The sequence below is a fragment of the Oncorhynchus nerka genome, linkage group LG19, assembly GCF_034236695.1.
Source record: "Oncorhynchus nerka isolate Pitt River linkage group LG19, Oner_Uvic_2.0, whole genome shotgun sequence".
NCBI classification, from domain to species: domain Eukaryota; kingdom Metazoa; phylum Chordata; class Actinopteri; order Salmoniformes; family Salmonidae; genus Oncorhynchus; species Oncorhynchus nerka.
Genome location: NC_088414.1, coordinates 18,682,281 through 18,698,628, shown reverse-complemented (window position 1 = coordinate 18,698,628; position 16,348 = coordinate 18,682,281). Strand labels below are relative to the sequence as shown.

The 16,348-nt window shown below is 42.0% G+C and overlaps 1 long non-coding RNA gene across 1 annotated transcript; it reads right to left on the bottom strand.

Annotated features, from left to right (window-relative positions):
* Positions 1-539: 539 nt before the first annotated feature.
* On the bottom strand, positions 540-15,856 carry LOC135562393 (uncharacterized). The gene is made up of 3 exons (XR_010459906.1): positions 15,601-15,856; positions 1,720-1,858; positions 540-1,590 (listed from the first exon to the last, which is right to left on the bottom strand). It is a non-coding gene; the product is annotated as an uncharacterized LOC135562393 (long non-coding RNA).
* Between the last annotated feature and the right edge of the window lie 492 nt (positions 15,857-16,348).

Genomic DNA, 16,348 nt, shown 5'->3' with positions numbered 1-16,348 from the left:
CACTAACAGATTTCAAGGGGTAACATTTACCTACACTACTGGATTAAAACCACTACTAGGCTCGGACTTTATAGTGATTTCCAACCTGTCAGAAATGTCCAGATCAACCAACCCATGTCAGCTAACATTTTATTGTAATGTTTGACTCACCCAAATATCACAAAAACACATGGCAAAATGTGTAGAATTGCAAATGTTCTATCTGCCAACGAGGGGGGTGAACAGTTTGTGTCATGAACAGTGCTTGTGCCCATAGAAATAGACGTGGGGGGTGTTGTTACCCAATGCTGGAAGAAGGGTCCGAGTTAAAACATTTTTAAAGACTCAGTATGTTGAGTGAGTCCGACTGCCGAAAGAGACGACAGTATTAGGATGTACCAATTCAAGATGGAGGTAAGTGTCTCGATATTTTATCTCAACAAATACGTAGACCTATAAAACGCAGTCCATTACCACAACCAAATAATTTATATAAAAACACCCAACTAATGTTCAAACCTGTCACGCCCTGGTCTAAGTATTTTGTGTTTTCTTCATGTATTGGGTCAGGCCAGGGTGTGGCATAGAGTTTTTGTATTGTGGTGTGTTTTGTCTTGGGATTTTGGAATGTGTGTATAGTGGGATTGTAGCTTAGTGGGGTGTTCTAGGAGAGTCTATGGCTGTCTGAAGTGGTTCTCAATCAGAGGCAGGTGTTTACCGTTGTCTCTGATTGGGAACCATATTTAGGCAGCCATATTCTTTGGTTGTAATTGTGGGTGATTGTCCTGTGTGTCTTGATGTCCTGGTTAGAGGTTAGTAGACACTTGTATAGGCTGTTTTCGTTTTGTAGTGTTAGTGTTTTGTTGTGTGTTACGTTTGTTTATTAAAGATGAATCGCAATAGACACGCTGCAGTTTGGTCCGACTCTCCTTCACCATTAGAAAGCCGTTACAAAACCAATAAAATACAACACGCATTCATTATCATTTGGAATTCTGTCAATTTTATTTTGACAAAATGGATCCTTCCAGATGACTTTAATAGATTTTTCACCCCTGGGTGTCCCAAGACTAACAGAGGCAAGTCAGTCAGTTCCAAAATGGACAGAATGATTGTTAGTTGTAGAGTTTCAGTGTTGTAAAAAGGACAGGTTTTTCAATCTAACAATGCAAGCTGAATAAAAATATTAATATGCTGGTGTGTCGTTCCAATATCAGATTCAGAGCTGTCAAGTTATGTAGCCATCAAGCGTATCTCCATATCTTTGCATCAAAGTAAAGTAGATAACAGTGCTTACTAGTAGCCTCAAGATCAAACAGCATTTCCGGTTGCACATGCATTTAGCGCAATAATCTGTTGTGATGGGTGGCCTGAATCTTTTCCGCTGAGTTCTCTTTCAACTGCTTCTATGGAAGACTCCTGGTTAAATATGCATCGGGTGAGGTACGTGGGCCAGCAACTTCCAAATAGTGCTAAGGGACATAGGCCTTGGATACATTGTGAATGAGGAACATGAATAACCGAAGGATGATCCAAGGTAATAGATATCCAGCAGAGATTTTCAAACAGACTTTTAAACCATATCCTACTGCCAAAACCACTCTTGATTTCCTGTTTACAGAGTAGATCACAAAATGGCAATGTATTAATCATATGTCCAACCACACACACTCACGGTCTTAGGGCAGATTAGGATGGGTAAAGAATACATGTACAAAGTTTGCAGAAATGATGACGTACCTTCAGAATAGCAGAGTAGCTGGGTGAAGAGAGTCGACGGAGACACAGGTACTGGGCTTCTTTGGTCCAGTAGAACCTATCCCAGGAGCAGCTAGATCGGTACAAGTCAGTGTTGGACTGGTCAGTACTGGATGTGTCCCTGTGGGGAGAGACAAAAGGGCTTTCGATAATCATTACTCAACATTAAGATCAGAGTTCAACTTTGTATAAGGAGTTTTAATTGTCAACCTATGTAAAAATGTAGCTCGGAAGAAAAAAGTAGAAACTAATTGAGACAAATATTTGATCTTGTAATGGTGGAATCAATTAGCATACCATGTACTGTTAATTGGTATGTCTGTGCATGTGTAAGAGTTGCTTCCATCCCTCTCCTTGCCCCAACCTGGGCTCGACCCAGGGACCCTCTGAAAACAACTACTGCCTCCCACGAAGCATCAGTACCGATTTCTGCAAAAAAGCCGTGGCCCTTGCAGAGCAAGTCTCAGAGCATGTGTGACGTCACAAAATGAAACGCTACTAGCGCGCAACGCTAACTAGCTAGCCATTTCACACCAGTTACACATGTACTATAAATACCTTATTTTATTGATTAACATCTGTATTATTGAATGTCATGTGATATGGACATGCAGCGATAAAGCATTTGTCTAATGCTATTTATTCTGCCCGTCGAATACAAAAATCATTAAAAAATAAATACACAAAAAATGTAAAAAATAAATTGATTGCATTGGTAAGAGGGCAGAGGAGGGGGGAGGGGACAACAAGGAGAGCCAGTGCAGCTGTAATCTGTTTGCATTTGAGCCAAACATATGCTCTGCTATTTGGCCTTGTGTCAGAAGAGGAATAAATACACCATACAAAAATATAAAAACACAACATGTAAGGTGTAGGTCCCATGTTTCATGAGCTGAATAAAAAAATCCCACAAAACCCAAATGCACAAAAATAAGATTTTCTGCACAAACTGTCAGAAACAGTCTCAGGGAAGCTCATCCGCATGCTTGTCGTCCTCACCAGGGTCTTGACTGACTGACTGCAGTTCAACGTTGTAACCAGCTTCAGTGGGCAAATGCTCACCTTCGATATCCACTGACACGCTGGAGAAGTGTGCTCTTCAAGGATTAATCCCGGTTTCAACAATACCGGGCAAATGGCCGACAGCGTGTATGGCATAGTGTTGGCGAGTGGTTTGCTTATGTCAACGTTGTAAACAGAGTGGCGGTGCGGTTATGTGAACACAATTGCATGATAATGCACACCCCATGTCGCAAAGATCTGCACACAATTCCTGAAAGCTGAAAATGTTCAAGTTCTTCCATGGTCCGCATACTAAGCAGACCTGTCACTCATTGAGCATGTTTGGGATGCTCTGGATTGACGTATACGACAGTGTGTTTCAGTTCCCGACAATATCCGGTAACTTCACACAGCCATTGAAGAGTGGACAACATTCCACAATCAACAGCCTGATCAACTCTCTATGCGAAGGAAATGTGTCACACTGCATGAGGCAAATGGTGGTCACACTAGATACTGACAGGGGTTCTGATCCATGCCCCTACCTTTCAAAAAAAAGGCATCTGTGACCAACAGATTCATATCTGTATTCCCAGTCATGTGAAATACATAGATTAGGGCCTAATAAATTTATTACAATTTACTGATATGAACTGTAACTTAGTAAAATCTTTGAAATTGTTGCGTTCATATTTTTGTTTTGACTAAATGCTCAGCTCGTGTTGTTTGCCTTTTCAACTGTCTCCCCAATACCCTGACCCTAGCCGTGTTAAGAGGTGCAGGGAAACTACAGGCAAGCTTCTATCAGCATGTATTTATTTCTATTTTATTTGACTATGCAAGTCCGTTAAGAACACATTTGTATTTACAATAACGACCTACCCTGGCCAAACCCTAACCCGGACGATGCTGGGCCAAATGTGCGCCGCCCTATGTGACTCCCAATCACGGCCGGTTGTGGTACAGCCTGGAACTACATAATTAGGAAATCTCCAAACTAAGAATACTGCAATCTATGTATCTTGTGTATAGTGAATTACTGTGTATAGTGAATAGTGAATTACTGATCTACAAATGTCCTCAAAAGTGGTCGAAGGATCACACACACAAAACCTCAGTGGGTGAGGGGTCATATAGCACTTTGTGACATGCTGATGTAAAAAGGGCTTTATAAATACATTTGATTGATTGATAAATAAATCAAAAACACACACAAACTAAAGAAAGGTTCCATAATGGATCCAGTGAGTGACTGGACTGGGTCAGCTCAGGAGAGCCATGCGACTCACAGGATCTCTGCTACATTCATCTGCTGTGCATCTATAGTCACACTCAAAGCTCTCTGACCTGAGCGGGAACTAATGACAACACACATGCTCATGCTGTAGCATGTAGGCTAGAACCATCTTGTCTGAAACATCTATACATTCTGGCACACACACACACACAATTGATTATTTGTAGTGCAAATGATTCAACTACGTTAGAGGTGCAGTAAATGCGTGTACTTGAATCCACCAGAGTTAAGCTACATGCTATCGACACTACTACATGCTATCGACACTACTACATGCTACTACTACATACTAATTGTAAACGAGAACTTGTTCTCAACTTGCCTACCTGTTAAAAAAAAAAAAAAAAAAAAAATGTTACCTTTATTTTACTAGGCAAGTCAGTTAAGAACAAATTCTTATTTTCAATGACGGCCTAGGAACAGTGGGTTAACTGTCTGTTCAGGGGCAGAACGACAGATTTTGTACCTTGTCAACTCGGGGATTTGAACTTGCAACCTTTCGGTTACTAGTCCAATGCTCTAACCACTAGGCTACCCTGCCGGTTAAATAAAGGTGAAATAAAAATCAAACTACTACTACATGCTATCGACCACATTAATTTCACACCTCAGCTTCACTCACCCTGGGGGTTTCCATCGCTTCCTCCCAGGTGGTAGGAGCTCTCTTTTGTTGAGGGGGACGATCCCCATGGCCGCCTGCATGATGGTAATGAACTTCTTAAACTTCATCTTTGAGCCCTCAGCCGTTTCTTCACTTACACCCCATGCTACTCACAACGGTTCCACTAACATACCTCACTTCCCTCCGCAATACTCTAAACCCCTGACTACCACCCCTCTCTCCCACCACTGTGCTTACTGCCATCACACATACACTGAACCCTGCCCATTAGCTACTACATTTGCGATAATGAGCCCTGTGTCCCCTACCATCAGCTCTGACAGATGTATTTCCCCCCCCCCCCAGAGAAAGAAAATGGACAATTACAGCCACATTACAGGCGGTGGGCAGGCCCAGAGGGGATGACAGCAAGTCACTCTTATACAATTCTGGAGATCTCTAAACATTGCACTAATGAAAACGCTGCTGCCGGGATAATTCCGGTACTAAGCCCTGATAGATCATGTATACACCCCGCCCCATTTTCTCATAATCCCCACAGAGGCTTAGTCCTCTGGCCATTAACACCCAGAGCCCCCCATCATTACCATCCTCACACCATACCCTCTCCATCCCCCAACAGATCATTCATCTAGCATGTGACAAACACAACAGGTGTAGTAGGCCTTACAGTGAAATGCTTACTTACAAGCCCTTAACCAACAATGCAGTTAAGAAAATACCTTTTTTTTTAAAAGAGATAAGAAAGACAAATAATTAAAGAGCAGCAGTGAAATAACAATAGCGAGATTATATACAAGGGGGGTACCGGTACAGAGTCAATATGCGGGGGCACCGGTGTCGAGGTAATATGTACATGTAAGTAGAGTTATTAAAGTGACTATGCATAGATAATACCAGAGAGTAGCAGCAGCATAGAAGTGGGGTGGGGGGATGAAAATAGTCTGGGTAGCCATTTGATTAGCTGTTCAGGAGTCTTATGGCTTGGGATAGAAGCTGTTTAGAAGCCTCTTGGACCTAGACTTGCTTCTCCGGTAGATAAGATAATATTGACTGACATCTCCCAAAAATGTTTTTAACATACATCTGTAAAATGATAGTCTGGAAACTAAAGCTATGGTTGTCTTCCTCTCAGGATTCCATGTCTTCTCCCTGGACCTCCTCAATGTCCACCTCTTGAACATCAGACTCTGAGGCATCATCTTCACTGTCACTTACCAACCTTGTTGAGGATGGCTTGTTCCATGTTTGAGGATGGCTTGTTTCTTGTGTGTTCCAAAACAAGGAGCTGTTGTGCAACCGGGGAAAGAGCATCAGATCCACAAAGTCCCTTCCACCAGGTGGCTGATGAGATATGTTGGCACGACTGCCATATTGCATCTCCATCCCAAAGCCCTTGCTTGGAAGTGTACTTCGCCAGACTGCCAAGAACCTTGCCCTCATCCAGGCCAAGGTGGCGAGACACAGTAGTGATGACACCATAGGCCTTGTTGATCTCTGCACCAGACAGGATGCTCTTGCCAGCATACTTGGCATCCAACACATACGCTGCGGCGTGTATGGGCTTCAGGCAGAAATCTTCACGCTTTTTGATGTATTTCAGCACTAGTGAAGTGGGCAGGAGCAACAGTGAAGTGGGCAGGGCAGTACATATTCATTCTCTTACATCTGCAAACAGAGTCTGAACATCAGACAGGATGGCATTGTCCACCTCAATCCAAGCAATGGCTACTGCTATAGGTTCCAGGAGTTTCAGGCTGCTTACCACGCTCTCTCAAAATACACTGCTCAAAAAAATAAAGGGAACACTAAAATAACACGAACACTAAAATAACACATCCTAGATCTGAATGAATGAAATATTTTTATTAAATACTTTTTTCTTTACATAGTTGAATGTGCTGACAACAAAATCACAAAAAAATTATCAATGGAAATCAAATGTATCAACCCATGGAGGTCTGGATTTGGAGTCACACTCAAAATTAAAGTGGAAAACCACACTACAGGCTGATCCAACTTTGATGTAATGTCCTTTAAACAAGTCAAAATGAGGCTCAGTAGTGTGTGTGGCCTCCACATGCCTGTATGACCTCCCTACAACGCCTGGGCATGCTCCTGATGAGGTGGCAGATGGTCTCCTGAGGGATCTTCTCCCAGACCTGGACTAAAGCATCCGCCAACTCCTGGACAGACTGTTGGTGGATGGAGCGAGACATGATGTCCCAGATGTGCTAAATTGGATTCAGGTCTGGGGAACGGGGGGCCAGTTCATAGCATCAATGCCTTCCTCTTGCAGGAACTGCTGACACACTCCAGCCACATGATGTCTAGCATTGTCTTGCATTAGGAGAAACCCAGGGCCAACCGCACCAGCATATGGTCTCACAAGGGGTCTGAGGATCTCATCTCGGTACCTAATGGCAGTCAGGCTACCTCTGGCGAGCACATGGAGGGCTGTGCGGCCCCCCAATGAAATGCCACCCGACACCATGTCTGACCCACCGCCAAACCGGTCATGCTGGAGGATGTTGCAGGCAGCAGAACATTCTCTACGGCGTCTCCAGACTCTGTCACGTGCTCAGTGTGAACCTGCTTTCATCTGTGAAGAGCACAGGGCACCAGTGGCGAATTTGCCAATCTTGGTGTTCTCTGGCAAATGCCAAACCTCCTGCACGGTGTTGGGCTGTATAAGCACAACCCCCACCTGTGGACGTCGGACCCTCATACCACCCTCATGAAGTCTGTTTCTGACCATTTGAGCAGACACATTTGTGGCCTGCTGGAGGTCATTTTGCAGGGCTCTGGCAGTGCTCCTCCTGCTCCTCTTTGCACAAAGGCGGAGGTAGCGGTCCTGCTGCTGGGTTGTTGCCCTCCTACGGCCTCCTCCACATCTCCTGATGTACTGGTCTGTCTCCTGGTAGCACCTCCATGCTCTGGACACTACGCTGACAGACACAGCAAACCTTGCCACAGCTCGCATTGATGTGCCATCCTGGATGAGCTGCACTACCTGAGCCACTTGTGTGGGTTGTAGACTCAGTCTCATGCTACCACTAGAGTGAAAGCACCACCAGCATTCAAAAGTGACCAAAACATCAGCCAGGAAGCATAGGAACTGAGAAGTGGTCTGTGGTCACCCCCTGCAGAACCACTCCTTTATTGGGGGTGTCTTGCTAATTGCCTATAATTTCCACATGTTGTCTATTCCTTTTGCACAACAGCATGTGAAATTTATTGTCAATCAGTGTTGCTTCTTAAGTGGACAGTTTGATTTCACAGAAGTGTGATTGACTTAGAGTTACATTGTGTTTAAGTGTTCCCTTTTTGAGCAGTGTACATCATCCAGGAGGATCCTCTTGATGTGGCTGTCCACATCGGCAGACTGTGATATGGCCATTTCTTGGGGATTCCTTCTCCTCCAGGAGACTGTCAAACATGATGACAACATCACCCCAATGGGTGTTGCTGGGCAGCTTCAATATGATGCTCTTATTCTTTTCACTTTGCTTGGTGAGGTAAATTGCTGCTATAACTTGATGACCCTTCACATACCTAACCATTTCCTTGGCTCTCTTGTAGAGTGTATCCATTGTTTTCAGTGCCATGATGTCCTTGGGGAGCAGATCCAATGCATGAGCAGCACGGCCAATGGGTGTGATGTGAGGTTTGGACTCCTCCACTTTAGACCAAGAAGCCTTCATGTTCGTAGAATTGTCTGTCATTGCGAATACCTTCTGTGGTCCAAGGTCATTGATAACTGCCTTCAGCTCATCTGCAACGTAGAGACGGGTGTGCCTGTTGTCCCTTGTCTGTGCTCCTGTAGAATACTGGTTGAGGGGTGGAGATGATGTAGTTATTTATTCCTTGCCCACAAACATTCAACCACCCATCAGAGATGATTGCAATACACTCTGCTTTCTCTATGATTTGCTTGACCTTCACTTGAACTCTGTTGAACTCTGCATCCAGCAAATGAGTAGATAAATCATGTCTGGTTGGAGGGGTGTATGCTGGGCGAAGAACATTCAGAAATCTCTTCCAATACACATTGCCTGTGAGCATCAGAGGTGAGCCAGTTGCATACACAGCTCGAGCAAGACATTCATCAGCATTTCTCTGACTACGTTCCTCCATTGAGTCAAAACAAAAAAACATTGAATTCCAGGAGGACCATGAGCTGTTGCTATCGATAAGGTGTCTGATTCATCATTTCCACCTCGAATAGAAGTAGAGGGACTTTTGTCAGAGGTTGCTTGTTGTGAGTGCTGAGAAAACTTTATGCACTTGGCCAGATAATTCTGCATCTTTATTGCATTCTTCACATATGATTTGGCACAGTATTTTCAAATGTACACAGCTTTTCCTTCTACATTAGCTGCAGTGATAGGTCTCCATCTATCAGATAGTGCTCGTGGCATTTTCCTGTAAAGATTACAAAAAAAGTTTTACAAAAATAAACAAACAATTCCACGTACAGGTAAATTAATTTAACTTCCCATGGGAAATTTCCCGGACCTTTGCAACCCTAGTTTCCTGTAGTCCACAATCCTCTCCTTTGTCTTGATCACGTTGAGGTCCGGGAAATTGTCCTTGCACCACACGGTCAGGTCTCTGACCTCCCTACAGTCTGTCTCATAGTTGTCAGCGATCAGGCCTACCACTGTTGTGTCATCGGCAAATGTAATGATGTGTTGGAGTCGTGCCTGGCCGTGCAGTCATGAGTGAACAGGGAGTACAAGAGGGGACTGAGCACGCACCTGAGGGGCCCCCGTGTTGAGGATCAGTGTGGAGGATGTGTTATTACCTACCCTCACCACCTGGGGGTGGCCTGTCAGAAAGTCCAGGATCCAGTTGCAGAGGGAGGTGTTTAGTCCCAGGGTCCTTTAGTTTAGTGATGAGCTTTGAGGGCACTATGGTGTTGAACGCTGAGCTATAGTTAATGAACAGCATTCTCACATGTGTTCCATTTGTCCAGGCGGGAAAGGGCGGTGTGGAGTGCAATAGAGATTGCATCATCTGTGGATCTGTTGGTGCGGTATGCAAATTGGATTGGGTCTAGGGTTTCTGGGATAATGGTGTTGATGTGAGCCATGACCAGCCTTTCAAAGCACTTCATGGCTACAGACATGAGTGCTACGGGTCGGTAGTCATTTAGGCAGGCTACCTTAGTGTTCTTGGACACAGGGACTATGGTGGCCTGCTTGAGACATGTTTGTATTACAGACTCAGACAGTGAAGACCGCTAGGCCAGACGGATTTCCAGGACATGTACGAGCATGCGCTGACAAACTGGCAAGTGTCTTCACTTTTTCATTCACATGCATGTATGCCCTGTCACCCGCTGACAGTACACAGCCATGTCCCACGAGGGGAAATAAATAAATAAATGCATCCGGCGAGCTGCCAGCCAATGCAAACCTCCGGGCAGGAATGATATTGCAACAGTTTGCATGTCTGGATTACCGCTCTCTGTATGGCTGGTCAATGACAGCAGAAGATTTCACTGCCAGTGAGCAGGGCATAGAAATCCCTGCGCACTCCATGGGCCCCAAACAAGCAGCAAGCCTATAAATAACAGTCTCTTTTATACCCAGTTAGGTAACAAACACATAGAATTAAGCACTTTTAAATTGCTTTGCATTGTGCATCATCCAGACAGCAGGCACAGTCTAAGGGATAAAGAGCATGAATGATGCTACCACTGTGCTGACTGATGACTAGAATTCTAATCTAAAACCTTTACTTTTTCCAAAACAGCTTAATACATAGAATCAAGTTCTTTATAGTAATCTCATGAAATATATTCCTAATATGAATTCATGTAGTCAGTGGCACATGCACAAGTTTAAAGACAGTCTTAATGGACGTGCTCAATACAAAATTATAACAAACTCATTGCTATTCTGCCACAAAATTGGAAGAGACAATTAGTCTGCCTACCTAAAAATAAATATCATAAATGGCTTAAAATGTTTAGTATAAATTTAAAAAATTTAAAAAAGTTTCACTTCAAGTCAAAAGGTTTGACAGCAATACTGTATAAAATGTAAATCAATTAGGGACAGTTTTTTGATGTCCCAATACCGTGGCATCGGGTCTATAAACTGACATAACACAGAGACATAAAAATTGTATCCACAAGTTCCTCTGACTCTGGGCAAGTAGATTAAGGGCCTCATTGCCAAAATCCCAAAGTATCCCTTTAACTGAGTTAATTCTGCTGTACTTAGTGATTTCTAAATAGGTAGCGAGTTGTTTTATCCCAGTCGGCTTTCACTGTGACCCTGCCCTCACCACGTGCAGTATTACTGTAGTATTTTGCTTGATCTACTTTCACATTATACAATGTCCATATGTACATTGAGCTCCAAAAGTATTGGGACAGTGACATCTTGTTTGTTTTGGGTGTGTACTCCAGCACATTGGATTTTAAATGATAAAATGACTATGAGGTTCAAGTACAAACTGTCAGCATTATGAATTCTAGCTAGGTGGCTAACGTTAGATAGGTTAAATGGTTAGGGTTAGCTAAAAGGGTTAGGTGAAGGGTTAAGGTTGGCTAAAAGGGTTAGATGAAGGGTTAATGATAATGCACGACCCCGTGTCGTAACGATCTGTACACAATTCCTTGAAGCTGAAAATGTCCCAGTTCTTTCATGGCCTGAATACTCACCAGACATGTCATGTCACCCATTGAGCATATTTGGGATACTCTGGATTGACAGCATGTTCCAGTTCCCAACAATATCCAGCAACTTCGCACAGCCATTGAAGAGGAGTGGGACAACATTCCACATGCTACAATCAACAGCCTGATCAACTCTATGTGAAGGAGATGTGTCGTGTTGCATGAGGCAAATGGTGTTCACACCAGATACTGATTGGTTCTGACCCTATTTTTTTTTAAAGGCATCTGTGACCAACAGATGGATATCGGTATTCCCAGTGATGGGAAATCCATAGATTAGGGCCTAAAGAATTTATTAGAATTAATGGATTTCTTTATTTATATATTGCTGTACCTTTATTTAACCAGGCAGGTCAGTTAAGAACAAATTCTTATTTTCAAAGATGGCCTAGGGGCAGGGCGATAGATTTTTTACCTTGTCAGCTCGAGATTCGATCTTGCAACCTTTCGGTTATTAGTCCAACGCTCTTTTTTTTTACTCCTTTATTTAACTAGGCAAGTCAGTTAAGAACAAATTCTTATTTTCAATGACGGCCTAGGAACAGTGGGTTAACTGCCTGTTCAGGGGCAGAACGACAGATTTGTACCTTGTCAGTTTGGGGATTTGAACTTGCAACCTTCCGGTTACTAGTCCAACGCTCTAACCACTAGGCTACCTTCCACCCCATGAACTGTAACTCAGTAAAAATGCTGAAATTGTTGCATTTATATTTTTGTTCAGGATAAATGGAGTGACTCGGATTTACGTACAGAATAATACAATATGCTTTGAGACCAGTTTACGTAATGATGTCCCTGAGTAATCACTGAGACAGTCAACATCCCACAGCTGAGAACTAATCTAAGATAAGCGTGCAGTGATTTTAGGAAATTAATGCACACAGATATTAAAGCTGAAGCTATCACGATGAATGGTGATGAATCTCATTGTAAAACAAATGCCTAAACCTGCAGCATTCAGAACTGGTCACGACTCCGATCAAAGAAGGCCTCACATTAAAACATACATTCAGTTCTAACAAACATAGTCTGGGCATGCAGACTGAAATAAAGAAATGGAGTAAAAGGAGATGATATATCTCAATAGCTCTCTTCTCCACATGGTGTGTAGTGAACCTTATCTCAAATAGATGTTTTAACTGGGATCTGCTATTCTGAATAAGGTCTCAGTGCTTTGGGTTAGACATACCCATAGCCCAATAAATGGACTAAAGGAGTCTAACATTACTCCTTATAGTCCAAGGACCTTACATGTTCAACGGTAAGGTCTACACTTGTTTTATTGGCTCTGGAAGTCTAAACAGCCAAATACTCAAGAGCTGGGCGGTATACCGTATTTTACGATATACAGTATTGATGCAGGAACCGTTTTGGGTTTTTACTTTACCCTCTATAACACTATTTTAATGTTTGGTTTGTTAAAATGTAATACACTAGGTGTAACGTTCATTTTTATAGTTTACTTCGCTACTTAAGTCATCTCTCTCCATGCCGCTTTTTCCACACAGACCTAGTCTCGCCCCAGCACTCAAGGAGAGCATTTGTTGTTCCACGACTGAGACACTTGTGTTCAGTCTAGCACATGCAACAATGTTGATGACAACGATGCAGTTTTCACTTTGCTTCTTAATATGAATCCAACAGTGTTCTATAAATGACACTATTCATTTGTGTTTCTTACATATGCAAACAACTAGTTTGTATTTTCTTAGCAAGTTGGGCCTCAATCTTGTTAGCCGCTAATGCTAATCGCCAGCTAGCTATTAAATGTACTGAGTCAGAGCAAGCGTAATTAGCTATACAGCCTGATAATACCAGTAATGGTGTAGACCTATATCAGCGTGTTGTTTGTGCAACATTATCTTCTAAATCAAAGCCAAATACGCAAAGAAAGAATGTTAGCTACTTCATGTAGCTAAGTGAAATCATTAAATGTGGCCAAAGATGATAAGAGTTTCCTAGGGGAACCAATCAACACTGTTTCCTACCCTATCACAATAACTCCTCCCTGGCATTTTCAATCATTGTCATGTCAAACACTATGCAAAGTGCCCACGATTATATTGTAACTAAAAAATTAGAAAAATCATTCTAGTTTCATGATCCCAACAGTTCACCTATGTGTTAAAAAATAAGGCCTAGATTGTTTTGCCTATATCATGCAGCCCTACGTGGCAGTGTGGAAATGATCTCAAATGAGTGCAGGAAATTTATGAAAAATTATTTTTGGTTGAAGTTGAATTGAACAGTATAAAACAATCAGAATGGAGAAAGACCCACTACTCATAAAGCTATTTATTTAGAGGCTATATTTAGAGGCCTGTGAGCTAGGGCCTAGTTTTAAGAGGAGGCCAATAAAAACTGTTATAAAACATTAATAGTTCAAATTACTCTGCAAGACACCAGTACCCAAAATGATAGCCTAAATTGCAATGCCTACAAGTTGAAGTCCTATTTTATTTGGATATGCCAAAATGAAACATCAAATTGTTAAAATGATAGGCTAAAGACCTTCGAGGAATTTAGAATACACACATGGATTTCAATAAACAAATAGATAAGACTGTTCTATTCTCTTTGATTTAGTTCATATTGCAACTCAGGCAAATTACAGAATTAATGACATACTGAATACTGGAGGATGAACTAAATGTTAAAATGTTGGAATATTAGATGCAGCATTATGCATGCTCTGCACTTTTTCTGGCTAGTAGGTCTACATTAGGGTATAATGACTATGGCTGCATGCCTCTAGAAGGGCAAGTTCTGAGGCTGAGGGGTGCTTTTCCAAAGGCGCTGCTGCAAGCAGATAACAAGCTCTTCAACTGGGCAGCAGTGTTGTGATGGAGGGAATAGCCTATACGGAGACTACCTAAGACCACTGCAACAGAGTTATTGTAAAGTGGGGAATAAGTTTATGCCAGACATAGCCTCTGTTCAACCTCTCCCTAGTTCATTTCAAAGGCCATATGTCCATGGCCCGATTCATACAAATCATGTAAAATGATTTTAAATTCATATAAACCCCTCCAACAGAATATGCTTTGGCAAGATTGAGTGATGAAATATATATATTTTTTTATTTTGACTGGCAAAGACTCCAGTGGTCATACATAATTGATATATTCACCAAATATCTATTATATTCTGTTTCGTTATTCCTGGTATATACTGCTGGTTATGATTGCAGACAGAGCCCAGAGAATGGGATGGTGCCATATTGAATTAGTCATATTTTGATTAGTCATATGCATGCATGGGGATGTCCACGTCTGTAGAGATACACCTAGCGGATTGAAAAGTCACTGTTGTAGGCATAATACAGCTAGTGCCATCTAGACTTGGCCAACAAATCCATTACATTAGCAACCTAAATGTGAAGTAAACTCAACTGAGGGGTAATAGAGACTTAACTTTTAAACTTTCCTGACCATTTATTTTTTTATTATGTAAATATTGTTTTCTACTTGTTCGCGTAGCAGTCCTCACAGGCCGTTTTGTGTACATGTTTTGTTGGTGAGATGAAACTGCCAAAACTCAAAGCAAGATTTGTTCAAGACTAAAATGTAAGTCCGTAATCGTAACATGGTGTTTGTATATTCACTGATTCAATTTCACATTGACGATTCATGCATGACTTTTCTTACTAAAGATAGTACGTTCAACCTTTTGGCAGCTATCTGGTTCAATACTTATGCTTCCAAAACGTAACGCAAGCAATGTGCGTTAATGTGCATCGGCAAACTCCCCCATACAGAGGAAGCTTTCATCCAAATACTTGTGTGTGTAACATAACGGCACTGAGTCATGATCAAAGGCTAGAAACACCCATAGCCACACTCAAAGACACCAGTTAATATTTACAAAATTATAATCAGTATAAAATAGGTTTTGGTTACCCCAAAAAGCAAGAGTGGATGAATAGTTGAATAGGTCAACTACTAGACACGAACAAATGGAAATGGTTCAGTAGTCACATTGAGTTGAGGCCTCCTCAGAAAATAGGCCAAATCGTGACGTTTCTGTAAAAGAATAGCCCTCATGAATGGGCTACAAAGGACAAACACTGAGGCCGCCCAAGCCTGATCAGTTATAATTGTACTATATTTTCAGAAGTTTGATGTTTTACTTTAGAAATAAAGCGCATGTTATGGCTACTGTGAACAATGGTCAATACCCAAATAAGGCAAGAGAAGCAAATTGAGAGATTATACACTACGTTACGAAAGGCAGTTTCGAAGTTTGACTTACCTAATGAAAATTCTGGATATTTGGTAGTTTGCGATGGAAAACCACAATTAAAAACCGAATATGATAGTACACCAGCAGAAGGTGTGTTTTGAAGTAAGAAAAAAGCTGTTCGTTTTGCGGCAATGCTTTGCGTTTCCTGGTTTTTGCAGGTATGGGCGTGGAAGTTGAAACTGCAGGTGAGTCACGCACGGTGCTGTAGCCTACCACGTGACCATACGTAGGTGAGTTCATTTCCGCATAAGGGAATGAGTCCGGTCAAATGTACACTTATATAGCCCACTTTCCGTTCGGATGTCCACACTCCCCAGTGAATTGTACAGAAACTGAATGTCAGCTCATTAATATGTAAGGTGAGACAAAGCCGACTCACTCCTGCCAATCACACACTCTTTATAATTCAAAGTAGGGCCTAATCCACACCGAAACTGTATGAATCATACTTGGGAAGTGAAACATAAAAGGAAACTCATCATCCACTCAACCATTTTTATCTCAACCATTACCATCCCTACCGACATGTTATCAATAGGCTACAATTTTGATTCAGTGCTTCTACTTCTGGATTGATTGCTGTTTGGGGGTTAAATAAAATTTTCCCCCTCAATCTACACACAATACCCAATAATGACAAAGCGAAAACAGGTTTTTAGAAATATTTGCAAATGTATTCAAAATTAAAAACACAAATATCTTATTTACATAAGTATTTAGTCCCTTTGCTATGAGACTCGAAATTGAGCTTAGGTGC